The 16,573-nt window shown below is 41.3% G+C and overlaps 1 non-coding gene and 1 pseudogene across 1 annotated transcript; one reads left to right on the top strand and one right to left on the bottom strand.

The window, feature by feature from the left end:
• Positions 1 to 3,996: 3,996 nt before the first annotated feature.
• On the top strand, positions 3,997 to 4,131 carry LOC133074309 (small nucleolar RNA SNORA22). Its single transcript, XR_009697155.1, has one exon. It is a non-coding gene; the product is annotated as a small nucleolar RNA SNORA22 (small nucleolar RNA).
• Positions 4,132 to 9,221: 5,090 nt separating this feature from the next.
• Positions 9,222 to 15,599, bottom strand: LOC133074068 (5-hydroxytryptamine receptor 3C-like; annotated as a pseudogene).
• Positions 15,600 to 16,573: the final 974 nt, after the last annotated feature.

Genomic DNA, 16,573 nt, shown 5'->3' with positions numbered 1-16,573 from the left:
AGTAAAACTTAAAATCGAATAGTGTAATTTCTTCATCTTTGTTCTTCTTTTAAAAAATATTCACTTCAGTTCAGTTGCTCAGTTGTGTCCAACTCTTTGTGACCCCATGATTCACAGCACGCCAGGCCTCCCTGTCCATCACCAACTCCCGGAGTTTACTCAAACTCATGTCCATCAACTCGGTGATGCCATCCAGCCATCTCATCCTCTGTCGTCCCCTTCTCTTCCTGCCCCCAATCCCACCCAACACCAGGGTCTTTTCCAATGAGTCAACTCTTCACATCAGGTGGCCAGAGTACTGGAGTTTCAGCTTCAGCATCAGTCCTTCCAATGAACACCCAGGACTGATCTCCTTTTGGATGGACAGGTTGGATCTCCTTGCAGTCCAAGGGACTCTCAAGAGTCTTCTCCAACACCACGGTTCAAAAGCATTAATTTTTCGGTGCTCAGCTTTCTTCACAGTCCAACTCTCACATCCATACATGACCACTGGAAAAACCATAGCCTTGACTAGAGAGATCTTTGTTGGCAAAGTAATGTCTCTGCTTTTTAATATGCTATCTAGGTTGGTCATAACTATCCTTCCAAGGAGTAAGCATCTTTTAATTTCATGGCTGCAATCACCATCTGCAGTGATTTTGGAGCCCAAAAAAATAAAGTCTGACACTGCTTCCACTGTTTCCCCATCTATTTGCCATGAAGTGATGGGACCAGATGCCATGATCTTAGTTTTCTGAATGTTGAGCTTTAAGCCAGCTTTTTCACTCTCCTCTTTTGGCATTTGCAATTCTATATATATTTTATTTCTTTTTTTTTTCTTTTTTTTTTATTTATTTTTATTATTATTATTTTTTTTTCCAGTGGGTTTTGTCATACATTGATATGAATCAGCCATGGATTTACATGTATTCCCAATCCCGATCCCCCCTCCCACCTCCCTCTCCACCCGATTCCTCTGGGTCTTCCCAGTGCACCAGGCCGGAGCACTTGTCTCGTGCATCCCGCCTGGGCTGGTGATCTGTTTCACCATAGATAGTATACATGCTGTTCTTTTGAAATATCCCACCCTCACATTCTCCCACAAAGTTCAAAAGTCTGTTCTGTATTTCTGTGTCTCTTTTTCTGTTTTGCATATAGGGTTATTGTTATCACCTTTCTAAATTCCATATATATGTGTTAGTATGCTGTAATGTTCTTTATCTTTCTGGCTTACTTCACTCTGTATAATGGGCTCCAGCTTCATCCATCTCATTAGGACTGGTTCAAATGAATTCTTTTTAACGGCTGAGTAATATTCCATGGTGTATATGTACCACAGCTTCCTTATCCATTCATCTGCTGATGGGCATCTAGGTTGCTTCCATGTCCTGGCTATTATAAACAGTGCTGCGATGAACATTGGGGTGCACGTGTCTCTTTCAGATCTGGTTTCCTCAGTGTGTATGCCCAGAAGTGGGATTGCTGGGTCATATGGCAGTTCTATTTCCAGTTTTTTAAGAAATCTCCACACTGTTTTCCATAGCGGCTGTACTAGTTTGCATTCCCACCAACAGTGTAAGAGGGTTCCCTTTTCTCCACACCCTCTCCAGCATTTATTGCTTGTAGACTTTTGGATAGCAGCCATCCTGACTGGCGTGTAATGGTACCTCATTGTGGTTTTGATTTGCATTTCTCTAATAATGAGTGATGTTGAGCATCTTTTCATGTGTTTGTTAGCCATCTGTATGTCTTCTTTGGAGAAATGTCTGTTTAGTTCTTTGGCCCATTTTTTGGGCCATTTTTTGGGTTTTAGAATCAGCTTGTCACCTCTATAGAAACAAACAAAAATCCCTGCTTTTTTTGTGAATTAAACAATGCTTAAAAAAATATACAAACTTAGGGGAGACCAAGATGGTGACATAGGAGTCTCCTAAACATCCCTCCTCCCACAGACACACACACAGAGCAATTCCCTCTGAGAGAAATCCAGAAACTAGCTGAGTGACTTCTACATGTTGGGCAAATGAGGAAATATCCACATGGAAACGGGTAGGAAAAGATGGAGACATACACTCAATGTATATCAGTTCTTTCACCCAGCACAATACCATATAATCAGGAGAGAACCATCAACTCTGGAATGAACCCTGACCTGAAGAGTTAAAGCTTTGAACCACACATCTAGCGTCTCTTAATCTGTTAATCTCCTTCCTTGTTACAAAAATGATTTAAAATATTATACCCTTTAACTGAGGATATAAAGGGAGATAAGCAAGTACAGTTAAATTACCTAGTTAAATGCATGGTTGAAAACAATCTGCCAATGTTCTTTTAATATCAGAAAGTGAGCAGTGATTTTAATCTAATGTAAGCTCAAGTCTGTTTACTCCATAAATAAGACTGCAATTACTGATCTAAAAATAATTAAAAGAAAACCTATACAACAATGAATATGAACAAAATATTGCTATTCATACATGGCTAAATCTCACAAATATAACAGAAGAAGTCAGACATAATAGAATACATACTGTAATTCCACTTATCTAAAATCTAAAACAGACTAAACTAGTCTAAAAGTCAGGTTAATGATTACCTAAGGAGAGAATGAATGGAGCAACAACTGCTAGGGGCCCCAATGAGTGTTTTTCCAAGAGTTGTTCTATTTCTTCACTTGGGTGATGGTTATACAGGTGTGATTAATTTTAAAAATTCATTCAGTGGTACACATAAGATTTGTACACTTCTCTGTATGTATGCTAGATTACAATAAAAAGTTTGAAAAGTTAAGGAAGAAAAACCTTTATTGTGTAAGGTTTGGGCATGCCAGCTGTGTGTTGCACTTAATATGTTAAAAGGTTGCATTAATGATTCAAAATACTGCTTAAAAGTTATTGAATACTGAAATAAGAAACTACTTTGGAGGACTAAATGTCTCAAATTGGTTAAAGTAATACATGGAAGATGGATTCCAAGTGTAAGGCTGAGTAGAGTGAAAAGAAAGTAGCCTGTGAACTCAAGATCTCTGAGACTAGGATTCCCAGCAGATCTTTTCTGAAGAAGTATGAGGAAATAGGCAAGAGTTGTGGTCTTTGGTCAAACATGGGAACTAGGCAAGCAGACAGAACTGCTGCTCCTTTGGGGTCTGGTGAATACCATGTTAGCACAGTGTGGGGCAGGTAGTAAGAGAGTAAGAGAGACCTGGGCATCGGACATGTTGTCTTGGGGTAACTTGGCAGAATTACTCAATTCACCTTGAAGGGAAAAAACTTGAAGAATGATTTTATTTCCTAATTGCATTTTATCTTCTGTCTGCTAAATTGCACCTTTAGAAATCCTTGTGTTTGCTCCGTAAGCTTTGTGGTCATTCATTGAGACAGATGGCCACACGAGTTATAGAAAACCCTCGTGGTATAATTATAAAGTGCTACTTATTTTGTACAGATTCCTACCACTATTCTATATAGGTGGAAAATTAGTATGAGAGTATCACCTCTGAATTATTAAGGATAATAAAATTGTAAAGAATCCGCCTGTAATGCAGGAGACCCCAGTTTGATTCCTCGGTTAGGAAGGTCCCCTGGAGGAGGGCATGGCACCCCCTCCAGTATTCTTGCCTCGAGAATCCCCATAGACAGAGGAGCCTGGCAGGCTACAGTCCATGGGGTTGCAAAGAGTTGGACACGACTGAGTGACTAAGCACAGCACACACAGTAAAGGAGAAATAATAATGAAAGATGTTGGTATAAAAAAGGTGTAAGAGAAAATACAAGAGTAGTAACAGAGGAAGGTGAGAAAAAACGGTGTTGAAAGAGCAGACAGGCTTGGTTTTCAGAGAGAGAAGCAGAGAGATGAAAGGAGAGAGGGGATAAGTATAAAACATGGTACTGTCTGTAGATATTCTGGATTTCTAGAAGATGGAAGGAATTAAAGGCAGTGTTGAGATAAAATTCACAGTAAGAATGGGCAGGTATATGGGGCACCAAAACAATAAGTAAGAAGGGATTTTTCTTAGAACTGTTTAGTGAATAAAAGAAATACCGAGGTGTAGTTCCCTTGGCTTTGACCCTGTGCTAGAGTAATGTCTGTTCTTTTCTCTGCATTGAAAGGACTATTTATCCTTTTAAATGTATTCAGAAAGTCAGCACATTATATTAATTGAAAAAAAAAAGAAAGAAATACCGAGGGACTTCCCTGGCAGTCCAGAGGTTAAGACTCCACACTTCCACTGCATGCGAGGGGCATGGGTTTGATACCTGGTTGGTGAATTAAGATACTGTATGCCTCATGGTGTGACCAAAAAAAAAAAAAAGACAAGAAACACTGAGATGTGAGAAGGTTGTGAGGATATACCAGATACTGCTAATAAAAGGAGAGAGTGGGAGCTTAGAAATGGCAACCTAAGAAGTTAGAAATGTATTTAAGCATTTGACGAGAGTAGTATATCCAGGGCCAAAGAGTTCATAAATTTCCAATGTGTGCTCTTAACAGAGGTTTATACTAACGAATGGAGGAAAAGGAAATAAAGTTGTAAGTATATGTTTTTTTGAAAGGGAAAGGGATATTGTAAATCATATGTACATCCTCTGAAATTGTGAAATACCCCTAACAGTCCTGCTGACACATCTAGGCTAGAACTTAAACTATAGCTTAAACTATTTTGCCTTATTGTCAGGTCATGTTTTAAACTGCAATAGTCTCCTCAGCCTTAACACATGAACAGGTTGTTGCTTTGCGAAGGATATTGTCAATTAAATGGTCTTGGCATAGAAAACCTAAAGTCACCTATGTGTGAGGTAGAACTGCAAAGTTGACATCTAGAGAAACACAAATGTGGGGATGGGAAAGGAAAAAGAAATCATGCAAAGGTGGCCTTAAGGAATTTGAAATTCCTCAAAGTTGTGGTAAACATTTTTCATTTTAAGTTATTAGCAAAAGTCAAGGGCAAGTTTCTGATTGAAAAACATGTTCCAAGTAATGGAAAGAAGGAAACATAAGAGAATCTACAAGCAGAAATGCCATTGTTGGTGTAAAAGGACTGTCTCTAAAAACAGAGATAGTTGACATATAAAAATGACTGCTAATTTTCTACAGAAGTTTTGGGAAAATAAAATAAAATATACCAAGATGGGATAAAGGGATTGCATCTAGAGCTAATAAACACTGATTCTTGGCTGTTCATTCATACATTGCAACAAGTCTATTAAGCACATATCATGTGTCAGGCATCATGGTACCGTATACTGATTTGTAAAAATAGGTGAGACGTTGTCTTTTAGGAAAGCACACTCTCTAAGGGAAGTCAGAAATATAAATAAATCTCTGAAATCTATTCATCTAGTTGAATATAATTAAAACATAATCCAGATATTCATCCTTGGTATTCTTTCACTTCCTCTTTCAATTTCTTTCTCTCCTCAGGTCCTTGCTCCCAGTTACCTATTGGAGTCCTCCCCAGGATGATATGTGCTGGTGGGGATATGAAGTACTGTTAATAGAGAACTCTTTTTCAAAAAATAGATTTTGGGGAATTCCCTGGCAGTTCATTAGTTAGGACTCTGTGCTTTCACTGTCGAGGGCCTGGGTTTAATCCCTGGTTGAGGAGCTAAGATCCTGCAAGCCTCTTGGGACAACTCCCCTACCCCAGCAAGAAGGAACGGCTTTTTGCAGGGAGTAAATATAATACACACTCACTGAAAACACAGACTTCCCAGGTGGGTACAATGGTAAAGAACTGACCTGCCAATGCAGGAGATGCAGATATGATCCCTGGGTGGGGAAGATCCCCTGGAGTGGGAAATGGCAGCCCACTCCAGTATTCTTGCCTGGAATGTTCCATGAACAGGGGAGCCTGGTGGGCTACAGCTGATGGGGTCGCAAAGAGTTGGGCACAACTGAGCAACTTCACTTCACTTTACGCATGCATTGAAAACACAGACAAGAATGTAAAAGAAGATAGCAATCCTCATAATCCCATTATCCTGAACAAAGTTAGCTCTTGTTATTTTTGTTTTTCATGTCTAGCCGTCCATTGGAGAAGGAAATGGCAACCCACTCCAGTATTCTTGCTTGGAGAATTCCATGGACAGAGGAGCCTGGTGGACTATAGTCCATGGGGTCACAAAGGGACATGAATGCGAAACTAACACTTTCAGTCTTAGCTATCCATATGTTTCCCTCTGCATTTCTATCTAGCACTCTTTTTTTTTAAACAGAAATTTTATATACATAGTGTTTTATAACTTGTTTTTTCCACACTATGTATCATGGACCTGTTTCCCTGGTTTTGACATAGATCTACATTCTCACTTTAAATGGCTACAGAGCATTCCTTTGTGTGGCTATATGACTGTTTTAACTCGAACTCTTTAATTGAGGCCCTTAACTAGTCTTCCTGACCCTTCTTCAAGCATGTATATATATTCAGAAGGCCCTCTCTATTTGATTTTGTGAGATTAGAAGAGCCTGTCAGAATAAAACTTGACACAAAGGAAAGTGAAATGAAAATGGTTGATGAAAGGGACATTTTGTAATTTAAATATTTTATAATAATTTCTTGCTAATGAGATGACCTTTTCATTCTTTTGAATCTCTGAAAGTGTCTGAGAGACTTCAAGTCAAATCCCATTACACCTGTTTAGAATGAAGTATCAAAGCTTCTACAATGGGGCTTTTAAAAAAATTATTTATTTTTTAATTGAAGGGTAATTGCTTTACAGAATTGGGTTGGTTTCTGCCAAACATCAATATGAATCAGCCATAGGTATACATATGTCCCTTCCCTCTTGAACCTCCCTCCCACCTCCCACCGCGTCCCCCACCTCTAGGTTGTTACAGAGCCTCAGTTTGAGTTCCCTGAATTATACAGCAAATTCCTATTGGCTATCTAGTTTACATACGGTAACGTAAGTTTCCATGTTACTCTTTCCATACATCCCAGGCTTCTCCTTTCTACCCACCCAGCTGTGTCCAAAAGTCTGTTCTCTATGTCTGTGTCTCCACTGCTGCCCTGAAAATAATTTCATCAGTACCATATTTCTATATTCCATATATGTGTTAGTATACGATATTTGTTTTTCTCTTTCTGATTTACTTCACTCTGTATAATAGGCTCTAGGTTTATCCACCTCATTAGAGCTGACCTAAATGCATTCCTTTTTATGACTAATATTCCATTGTGTATATGTACCACAGCTTCTTTATCTATTCATCTGTCAATGAACATCTAGGTTGCTTCCTTGTCCTAGCTATCGTAAATAGTGCTGCAATGAACATTGGGGTCCATGTGTCTTTTTCAATTTTGTTTTCCTTAGAGTATATGCCTAGTAGTGGGATTGCTGGGTCATATGGTGGTTTTATTCCTAGTTTATTAAGGAATAAAAAAACTCCATACTGTCTTCCATAGTAGCTGTATCAATTTACATTCCCGCCAGTAGTGCAAGAGGGTTCCTTTTATTCACACCCTTTCCAGCATTTATTGTTTGTAGACTTTTTGATGATGGCCATTCTGATTGGTGTGAGGTGATATCTCATTGTAGTCTCCATTTGCATTTCTCTAATACTGAGCGATGTTGAGCATCTTTTCATGTGTTTGTTAGCCATGTGTATGTCTTCTTTGGAGAAATATCTGTTTAGGTCTTTTCCCCACTTTTTGACTGGGTTGTTTGTTTTTGTGGTATTGACTTGCATGAGCTACTTGTATATTTTGGAAATTAATTCTTTGTCAGTTGTTTCATTTGCTGTTATTTTCTCCTGTTCTAGGGTTGTTTTTTCACCTTGTTTATAGTTTTCTTTGCTGTGCAAAAGCTATTAGGTTTAATCAGGTCCTACTTGTTTATTTTTGTTTTTATTTCCATTACTCTAGGAGGTGGGTCATAGAGGATTTGCTGTTATTTATGTCATAGAATGTTCTGCCTATGTTTTCCTCCAAGAGGTTTTTTTTTTCCTCTAAGAGTTTTATAGTTTCTAGTCTTACATTTAGATCTTAAATCCATTTTGAGTTTATCTTTGTGTATGGTGTTAAGAAGTGTTCTAATTTCATTCTTTTGCATGTAGCTGTCCAGTTTTCCCAGCATCACTTATTGAAGAGTCTGTCTTTGCCCCATTGTATATTCTTGCCTCCTTTGTCAAAAGTAAGGTACCCATAGGTATGTGAGTTTATCTCTGGGCTTTTTATCTACAAGAGGGCTGTTTACCTCAGTGTTCGTGGAGGTTATCATAAATGCACTGAGGAGCCAGTGCTTCCTGGAAAGTCATTTATTGGGACAATCAATCGAGGAGAGACTCCACTGACCCCAGTCTTCAATGATAATGGAGTCAGAGGTTAGGTGTGGCTAAGGAACACTGAAGTGTGTGGGAATGAGGAATGAAGCACGTGAGATGTCAGGAGATTGTCTAGAGCTGTTCTAAACCTGCTTGGTAGGGCTGTGTTTTGTTGGTATTTTTTTAGCATTTGCTATTTAATTTTAATTTAATGCTTTAATTGAACGATATTTTTAACACATTTCTTATTTTGATGTTCTGATTCATAATCCTTTGTAACTTTATTTATTTTCAAGAGTAATCATATTTTATTAGCTATGATATTTTTGTAAATTTAAGCCTTGATATTCTTAAAAGCAAAAACTAAAATACAGCAAATAAAGGTATATGAGACCCAGAGGCATCACGTCACAGATACAAATGAATATATGCAACTTGACAGTTATAAACTTAACAACAGCCTGTTTGTTAGCCAGTGTCTGGCTCAGGTTTCTCTTTTCCCTAACATATCATGGATATTCATTTTGTCTGCAGAGTAACTTTTTCTTTTTTTTTTTAAACCTGCTTGGTAGGGCTGTGTTGTTTTAGGAATTTAGAGGGGGTATGATAGTCGCTGGGCTTCCCTGATGGCTCCAACAGTAAAGAACCTGCTCGCAATGCAGGAGATGCTGGAGACTTGGGTTCAATCCTGGGGTCAGGAAGATCGCCTGGAGGAGGAAATGGCAACCCACTCCAGTATTCTTGCCTGGAGAATCCCATGGATGGAGGAGCCTCGTGGGCTACAGTCCATGGTGTTGCAAAGAGTTGGATACGACTGAAGCGACTGAACATATGCATATGCATGGTAGTCATTGCAGGTAAGTGGTTAAGGCTAGGAAGGGGCCTGTGTCTGGCTGGCCCTAAGACCGTGAGAAACTTCATGCTATGGTTCGTAGGGAGAAGTGGATATGGATGTCATGCCTTGGTGTTTCAGAGGACGATCACCGTAGTGATGGGGTGGCCATGAAGAGCAGGTAGAGACAGAAGAGCAGGGTGTTCATCATGTGGCTTAACTGCACCCACAGGCTGACCAAGTGCTGCTCTGAGTCTTGTTTTCCTGCTAGGTCCTTGCTGACTGAGGGTACCCATTTAGCTCTCTCTCTGGGACCTGGCATCTTCCCCACAAACTCCATGGGCTCTTTCACACCTACGGCGAGACAGAGACTCAGCTGTGGGCCACCAAGGTCACCTGGGGGATTGTGGGGAAGGAGGCAGGAGCAGAAAAGCAGAGGTGATAGAGGAGGAAGCGTGGGCAGTGCTGACTTCCCTCACCAGGCAGGTGGTCAAGGCCTGTGTTTCCCTTCTGGGGCACAGCAGGGCAGCATGTCCTTGGGCTGGTGCAGTGTAGAAGCAGGAAATGGAGCCAGCGAGGCATGGCCAGGTGGGGGCTGGGTGGTGGCCAGGTGCAGCAGGTAGGAGATGAAGATGGTCTCCAGCAGGCTGAGCACCATCAGGGACAGACACAGGGCAAAGTAGACACCAGGAGGGAAGCTGGGCCTGCCTGAGGGCCAGAGGCACCAGCCAGGACTTCATTCCTCTCTTTCAATCCCACCCTGGGAAGCACAGCCTCTTTTGCCCAATATATTTCCCTTCCCTGAGCCAGTTCAGCCAGTCCCTCCCACCCTTCTCTTCTCAAGAGCTGAAGGGGCCATACTGATGAGGGGGGTGCCACTGGCGGGGAGTAAGTCTTTAATCATAAGCAGGAGGACGTTGTAACCCAGCAGAAGAGTTATCTTGAATGAGGCAAGGTTCTTATTTCCTGCTGTCAGGTAAAAGCTGAGGGCGTCAATGGTGACCAGAAAGCTACTGGACACCAGGAGGTTTACAATGAAGAGGCTGGGCCTGCACCTGTTGGCCACCTGGTAGAAAGGAGTGTGGAGAATATGACAAATAACTGATGCCAGAGGGCTCAACTCTATATTTGATTATTCATTCTTTGCTGATGTCCGGTTAGGCTGGTCGTGAGTCGACCTCTCTGGGTGATAGATGCATTGAGTTGTGCCCTCTTCAGAAGTGCCACCAATTTCATTTTCTAATTTCTCCTTATGTCCCACTTGCTCAGAACACAACTATAGACTTTTGTGGGCAAGTGGGGCCCTTTGGACCATCGGACAGAACCATCCATTTTTATAAAAGTCCCGCTGCTCCTCCTGTCTGCAGAGCAGATGCCTTGGGGATCCTTCTTGAGGGCAGTTAGGATAGAGAGTGGAAGAGGAGCAGGTGCTCAATTCCCTAGAACTATTTTTACATCCTAAAGGGCCTTAGCTTAAGAGGAAAATCAAGAGCAACTCAGAAGTTAAACAGGGGCCCCTGGACTTACATAGGAAATGCTTTGGTCATATAGGTTGCTATCCATCAACATCTTTGGGGTGGCCTTGCTGGTGTTCAGAAACCCCCACTCCACCTGGGTCTGAGTGACATTTCAAGGTATATCTGTTATCACCCACAACTCCTTGTCCAGGAGCATGCTGTCCACTGCAAGTAGGCCAGGGTAGTTCAGTCCAGAGTGTCCTCAAGTCTCCTGCCCACAAGATTCAATTCCTCCCCTACTGATCTTCTTCCACAGATTCTCCTCTCTGTCCTTTTAAAGTAGGCATCTAGGTTTTCTCAGAAGTGGGTCATAGGACCAGCAATTCATATACATGTGGGCTTCAGCATTAAGAGGTTTTTTTTTTTTTTTTTGGTTGTTAGAGTCAGAGTTATGGGAAGATTAGTTATGACTCAAACATGAGTCAAGAATTTTTGGGGGGACTTCCCTGGTGGTCCAGTGGTTAAGAATCTGCCTGCCAGTGCAGGGTACACAAGTTCGATCCCTGGTGTCCCCTGCATTGGCTAAGGGGAACTAAGATCCCACATGCCTTGGGGCAACTAAGCCTGTACCACAACTACTGAAGCCCATGTATCCTAGAGCCCATGCTCCACAACTAGAGTAGCCCCCACTCTGCCACTAGAGAGAGAGCCTACGTGCAGCAATGAAGACCCAGTGCAGCCAAAAATAAATTAATAGAATAAATAAATAAAAAGAATTTTTGGAGTCTTTCCTATTTTTCTTCTCAATTCCCCAATTCTATATGTTGTTTCAGTGGAGTAAATCTTGAATAGGTCAGTATTTTTATAATTACATGCATGCCAGTTATAATGATTTATTTATCTGATTCTGCCATAGGACACCTGGTAGCTTCAGTTACATTAATTACTGGTTAAAGTGTATTGGCTGTTAACGTTAACAGGCTTGAGCTAAAAATTATACACGGCAGCATGTCAGGGTCAGGTTAGACTCATTTGGTGAAAGGGCTATCTAAGATAAAGCAGTAGTTTTTGTTTATTTTTTTAAACTTTATTGAGGAATTAAAGCAGTAGTTCTTAACCCTGTCTGCACATTAGCATCACCTGGGGAGATAGAAAGAAATCACAATAGTAGTAGAACCCCATTTGGAACAACTAATTTGGAATTTCTGGGGTAATGCATAGTTATTGGTATTTTTAAAAAGCTTCAGTGGGCAGCCAGAGTTGAGAAGCACTGATCTAAAACCTTCCTAAATAATATCTGCATCACTGAAATATCTTCCTCTGAACCTTAAATGGCTACCACAACGTGTCTCACTCACCTGTGTAGAGGAGGGAACTGAAGGTGAGCATGAAGTTCTGTTGGTCAAAAGGAAAGTAGGGATGTCTGGGTTATAGGTGCTGATCACCTTCATTGGCCTGTGGTACTATAATTTGACCTTGGCTGCTGACATATGTAGTGAGACCTGGAGGTACCTGATCCACATCCACACTGCTTGTGAGAGGCAGAGAGAGATAGGTGCTGTGGGTGCCTTCATCAGCTTTTGTCTCCCTCCCTTCCCAGGTCTTCTCCTACCATGCTCACTGTTGGGGCTATTTCTCTAAGGTCACTCTCTCTTGTTGCTTCTGCTCATAGTGTTTTGTGAGAGTCAACTCATTGAGACTGTGCCCTGATCTGAATCTGCTGGTGTCCCTGTGCCCTGCACTGACCCTTAGTTGCTCTTTTCAGATGGGCTTCATGCTGGCTTTCCCTGACCCAGATATGCACAATTCCATGATGGTGATATCTGGAAGCCACAGGTTCTCAGCTGATACAGTGAGTCTATTGCTGATGCACTCTACTGGGTTCTAGCTAATGAAAAACTTGTCCCACATCTACAGCCAGGGCAGTAGAAGCAGAGGTGAGTGATGGTGGAGCCACTCCAGCCCCTTCCTTTCTTCTTCTCTTTCTTTTTGTCCATACTAAACGGCAGGTGAAGCTTTCCCATACCAGGGATCAAACCCATGTCCCCTGCAGTGGAAGCACAGTCTTAACCACTGGACCACCAGGGAAGTGGTATTTAAACTCTGATCCTCTTATTCCCACTGGGGTCCCTAATGACCACACCCTATCTCCCCTACTTTATTAGCCAAGTATCATTGGCAAAGTACCCCTTAATGGCCTTTTCTCTAGGCAGACATTAAATACAGCCTAAAACCACTTGGACCCAGGGTTGCACCAGTGCTTTGGTCTGCAACCACTTGGCCATTTTCTTGGGTTACCAGTTCTACCTTTCCAAGCTGCCCAGTGAGATATGTGTCCCCTGGACCAGTTCTGGATGGACTTATTTGGTCCAAGAAAAATTTGTACTTTGGGTAGAGGTCTGGAAAACCTTTAAGTCACTGCTCAAATTTAAACTTATAATTGGCAGTGGGAAAGAGGGGAGAGTTGATCTGCTTGACCATAGTAATCCACAGGATTGATGTCAGAAGCTGGAGCTGTGCATCCTGGTAAAGAAATTCCCATCCAGGCTTATTAGTGCAAAAAGATTTGGCCTCTGCCCACTACATATTCTTATAAATATTTACTAATTTATTGGAGCAGGCATCATTGTAGATGCTGATCTGTCTTTTCCTTATTGTCTCCCCTTGTATCTAGGAACAATTCAGGTGTGTTGTTTTTTTTTTTTTTTTAAAGAAAGTTCTTAATTTTTTTTTTATTCTTTCAGTTGGAGGATAATTGCTTTACAATATTGTGTTCGTTTCTGCCACACATCAACATGACTCTTTCACAGGTATACATATGTCCCCTCCCTCTTGAACCTCCTTCCCACCTCCCACCACATATTGCCCCTCTAGGTTGTCACAGAGCTTTGGGTTTGAGTCCCTGTATCATATAGCATATTCCCACTGGCTATCTGTTTTACACATGGTAATGTATATGTTTCAGTATTACTCTCTCAATTCATCCCTTCCTCTCCTTTCTCCACTGTGTCCAAAAGTCTGTTCTCTATGTCTGCATCTCCTTTGCTGCTCTGCAAATAGTTTCATCAGTACCATCTTTCTAGATTCCATGTATATATGTTAATATATTATATCTGTTTTTCTCTTTCTGACTTATTTCACTCTGTATAATAAGCTCTTGGTTTGTCTGCCTCATTAGAATGGACTCAAATGCATTCCTTTTTATGGCAGAATAATATTCCATTGTATATATGTACAACAACTTCTTTATGCATTCATCTGTTGATGGACGTCTATGTTGCTTCCATCTCCTAGCTATTGTAAATAGAGCTGCAATGAACATCAATTCAGGTTTTAATTGACATAGAGATCACTTCTTTCTGGAACCTTCCAGAAAGGTCAGGACTCAAGAATAAATCCTTCCTAAAAAAATGTCACTGCAGCCTTCTTCTTTGTGTTGCCCCATCCCATAGGAAAACCCTCTAATTGGCCCAGAATCTATTCAGAGTGCCTGTTGTTCACCACTAGACCAATACAATGCTGGGCTGAGAGGGCAGAGGATTCTTATCCCCTGTTAGAAGCAACAGAAGGTGGGGACCAGGTCTCACCATTTCCAGGATGGCAGACAGATGAAAGAGATGCTGATGTGAGTGGGAATGCTGATATTGGTAGCTGGACAGAAGACCTTTAAGTCAAACAATGCTTGGAAGGCAGCAGGATCTACCCCATGCTGGTCAAATCCTGAGCAATTGATGGTGAAAATGTTGCCTCTTCCTGTAGTGAGCAGAAACCCTGCGAGAGAGAGCCTCTATTACTAGGATGGGAACCTCTCTGCAGAGAGAGAAAAAAGAGGACTCATGGGGAGGAATGGGTGAGCCCTCCTCCTTGTTGGGCCAAGACTTCTTAAGGCCAAAATCCTTCCTGCCAGGGCCGAGAGGATGGGCTGGTCTGATAGGCAAATGGTGGAAATGGATGTGGTGAGCTGAGTCAGTACCTATTCTCATTCTCATCGTTCATCCTCATGCAAAATCTGCCCAAATCTGTATGCAAACTCATCCTTGATGTAATGGCAGCCACTTCAAAAAGGCCTGTGGTGCACCCATCATAAGTCTTTTGGATCTACTTACTAGCACCACCCAGCACTGCCCTTGGACTTGTAGTCAACGTCACTTATAAATGTGCTCTAATGATTTCTCATCCTCATTTTCAGGGACTTCTGTTTACCTAAGACAGAGTTGATTTATCAAGAAGATAAGAAAGATAAACAACTGCCCTACTTACTAGGCAGATATGGGAAACACGAAGTAGGTATTCTGAATGTGTGGTTATTTTGGTGCTTTAGCTTATTTTGCCCTTCTCAGATTTAGTGATCTCGGATAACTTAGAACTTATTTCCAACACTAGGATCATTAGGCCATATCACTCAGCTCACCATATCACATAGTAAGCCCTATGTGGATCTTTGCTCTTGGCCATAGCCAGGGAGCTATTTGGGTACTACCTGAGCAGAATCTTTGCTCCATTTCCTTTTTTTTTGGTCTTTTTTTCCTGCCTTCTCCTCTCTCTCTCCATCTCTTTCCATAATATTTAAGGTACGTACCCAGACTGGGAATAAATATATCCCCGTGGAGGCAAAGTATCTGCTTTCTTCTACCTCAGATTGATTCCTACCCTCCCTTGGTATTTTACTTTCTCTTTCAGGGCTACTGTTTTCATAGACATCATATCAAAGGAGGTAGGGAGGTTAGGATGAAAGTGTGGTGGAAAGGGCACTGGAGGGCAAGAAAAGGCAGATTTGGAAAGGTGGTGAAATGAGATCCCTGTGCAGGCAGGAAGTGAGGAGAGCTCTGTGTCCTGAACAGTGGAATGTCTTTCTATCTGTCACCAAAAGGAAGTCAAGACATTGACATTATGGAAGAAACACTTAACTTGTTCATTCTAATGTCCTTCACATGCTGGAAGAAAGTTCCTAGATATCCTTCAGAACCACACTCTGGTCTTCTCTGTTCTTGCCCCATCTTACCTTGAAGCAGAAGGCTGACAGTGAGACAGAGGAGCAATCCCCCCACAGTGGGCCACCCTCCTTCCATCCTCTTCTTTTGGACTCTTCTCTGGGGACTTACCAGTAGCCCCCAAACCCTGGAGCTTAAAGGAGCTCTGACCATACCTTGGTTCCTGATTTTAATACTGCTCATGACAGCTGACCACATCCTGGTGAAAGGCTATGGCCATAGAGGTCACAGCAGAGTGTCCTGCTTTGCCCCTGTCCATGAATGCCTTCTGAGCTCCAGACAGGGAGGAAGCTGGGCCAAGACTAAGGGAAAAGTATCCTGTTTGGCAGCTCTGTGCTGAGATCAATAACAAAATAACTCACTTTAATGAGAAAGTGTGGACTGGCAAAATAAGAATTATTACTTTTCTAAAGCCAGGGAACCTGCAGATTTGGAAAGGTGACAATATTTAGTGATTTGGTTACATATTAATTAAGAATAATTGCAAATACCAAATTATAAATCTTTATTCATAGCTTCATTATCTATTGTTTATATTTTTCCAACATCCCCTAGCTAGATTTCCTCTTTCCAGTCTTTCTGCCTCCCTGATGCGTTCTCCCCCACACTAATGTTTTCTATACAAGTTTTACTCTATGTATTGATTCCATGATAATAGATGTCACAAGACTAAGTTAACAGATCTGTTTTTAACATTTTTGTGTTGTCAATAGTGATATACATTACCATAAGCTAGTAATCTCAGCTACCATCAATATTAATGGCCTGTGTCAATGTTATGTCTTATGTCACATCTCTATAAAAAACACAATCTAACCAAATGAGTGAATTGGAACATTGTTATATTAAGTATCTTAAGTCACATTTCCAGAAAGACTTGAAAATGTTTTGTTGCAGAAGGGATGAAGAGTCAGATCTAGAATACAAAAGAAACTTTGTTCAGAATGTAAGATCATGACAGCCCAAAATAGAAACCGCTAAGGAAGGCCTGAATGACTTGGGGGCCCAAAGTGGGAAAGTATAGAACTGAAGGCTGCAATGTCTTTTGTTTA

Source organism: Dama dama, chromosome 19 (genome assembly GCF_033118175.1).
Source record: "Dama dama isolate Ldn47 chromosome 19, ASM3311817v1, whole genome shotgun sequence".
In the NCBI taxonomy this organism is placed as follows: Eukaryota; Metazoa; Chordata; class Mammalia; order Artiodactyla; family Cervidae; genus Dama; species Dama dama.
The sequence above is the reverse complement of the archived record's forward strand: the minus strand, read 5'-3'. Positions and strand labels throughout refer to the sequence as shown.